The following is a 2,486-nucleotide window of genomic DNA, read 5'->3' as shown; positions in this document are numbered from 1 at the left end:
TTTTTACATCGCCTCTTCCGATGACTTTTGCTTTCTGGCCATTTGCCAAAGCCACAGCTTCTTGTGCTACTGGAACAAACCTGCAAAATAATTCAGAGTCATTAACAATTGTTTGACTTGCCCCACTATCTATTAGCCACTTGTCTCTGTTGTTGCTATAGCAAACTTTTGCAACACCAAAATGTTCCTTTTGCAAATCGGTCTTCTTTGCTTGCACAAATGTCCTTCACTGCAAATTGTTCCTCTGCAAACAGTTCCTTTTCAGATGTGTGCTTGCACCACAAATGTAGCAATTTTTCTCTTGCTGAGCCCTCTGCTTGTACAATCTTTCCTTTGTTGCAACTTGGTCCCATTTGCTGCTTGTTACTTCTCCGGAGACTTGCAGTCTGGACCCCCTCCTCAGGAATTTCACCTCCTCGTGGCTGTTCCTAAAATGGCACTTTTCTTCTTCATTAAGCAAACATGCCTTTAAAGCAGTGGTTCTCAACCTTCCTAATGCCACTACCCTTTAACACAGTTCCTCATGTGGTGACCCCCAACCTTAAGGGCTCTCCAAGCGTGCACCGACGCCGCCCACTCACCCGCCGCGCCCGGGGCTCAGCGCTCCTCGTCTGTTCTCGCCTCACTTCTGAAGGTTGCTGGCTCCAGCTGGCCGGGGAGGGGGGGCAAGAAGGCCGCTCCACCAGCTCCACCCAGCCTGATTGGAGAAGCGCCCAGGCAGGGAGAGAGAGAGAGAGAGAGAGAGAGAGAGAGAGAGAGAGAGAGAGAGAGAGAGAGAGAGAGAGAGAGAGCCAAGAGGGCGCCAGCGCCAGCAGAGCTTAATTCAGCCTCCTCCACTGAAAGGGCCGCGAAGCAGTGCAGCCTCCCTTAGGAGATGCTCGACGGAAACGAATCTGGCACTGCAACTGCCCCCAGCTCGAAGCCGTGTGGAGACGGATAGAGGAGCAGTGTCTCGGTTCCTAAGACCATCGGAAATATGTGTTTTCTGATGATCTTAGGCGACCCCAGTGAAAGGGTCGTTCAACCTCCAAAGGGGTCGTGACCCACAGGTTGAGAACCGCTGCTTTAAAGCCTCAAAATTTAAGTCTTGCTCTTCTTTACACTCAAATATCACAGAAACTGTGTCCCAGGTTTTATCTAAACTGTTCAACACCAATAAAACCTTCTGGGACTCAGGGAATTTAATTCCACGTTGTTCTATGTCCAAAAATAAACTTTGCATTTTATTTAAATGCTGTTCCACAGATTCGCCTGGTTGTAAACAGGCCCTGTAAAGTTTTCTTGACAATTGCACTATATTGCATGCAGAAACATTCACGTGCACAGCTCCCAATTTCAACCAAATCTCCTTTGCAGTCTTTAAATTTGCAACATTTAGAAATTGTTCATCATCTAAATTCAAGATGAGATAAGCCATTACTTGATCATGGCTGTTCTGATCAGCAGCTGCAAACACTTGTGGTGGATTTTCTACGATATACCACAGCTATTTAGCTTTCAGCAAACATTCCATTTTTGCAGCCCACACAATGTAATTTTTCTGTCCCAAACGAGGGACAGAGCTTTCCTTAAATTCCATTGCAGCCATTCTGCTAATTCTGCCTTGTTCTTATACTTTCTGAACACAGGCAATTTCTTCCAGCTTTAAATTACAATGCAGTCATTAGTAAGCTCTGGGCCCATAACCTGTTAGAGAATTTTAATTTCTCTATTGGTGAAAAATAAATCAGAAGCTCTCACAGTTGACTGCATTTTTAGCTGATTCAAATAACTTCTTTTATTCATATATCAAAATATTTACAATACCATACATTCTTCTTTACAGCAACATAGCACAATGAAGACTTCTTACAGAGAGACACAGAGACAGACCCGAGACTGGAAGAATCCAGCTCCAAACTCAATACCCTTTTGCACAGACTCAGTAGCACTTTCTTCACATTGGCTGACTGAGTTACCACATGACTCTTCCTGCTCATGAATATTCCAACACCCTGCTACCTTTTTTGTTCAATAACTTCTGTGTTATTGTTGTTTTGTATCATTTTTATTGTTTATGTTAGAAACAGATTTTTAATCATTAACATTGTTTAAACTATATGATTATCTTATTTAACTTTATGTAAGGTATTCTGGGAAGCATTTCAAGGGCACAAAAGAAATGATTAAACACAATTCCATCCATGCACAATTCACTGCACTAGAGAAGAATCTTTGCCTGCCATAGTTGTTTTTCTCCACGGTGTGCTAATTTTTATACACAGCTGTTTGTTTTTCAAAGAGCAAGAGGCATATTCCATTACAGTAGATGTCACAACTTCCAACCTGAAATATTATAGGAGACAGATATACTTCTGCAAGAAATATAGTAAAAATAGGTATGGAATTTCTGCATCAGGTCTGTTTCTAAAGGAGTCATATCTCATAGCTCATTAGTACACACTTTCCAAATATATGGAATAATGTTCAACCTTTATTGCTGTACT

The sequence above is a fragment of the Protobothrops mucrosquamatus genome, unplaced genomic scaffold (assembly GCF_001527695.2).
Source record: "Protobothrops mucrosquamatus isolate PMUCROS unplaced genomic scaffold, P.Mucros_1.0 scaffold1256, whole genome shotgun sequence".
Classification (NCBI taxonomy): domain Eukaryota; kingdom Metazoa; phylum Chordata; class Lepidosauria; order Squamata; family Viperidae; genus Protobothrops; species Protobothrops mucrosquamatus.
Note: the sequence above shows the minus strand (reverse complement) of the source record.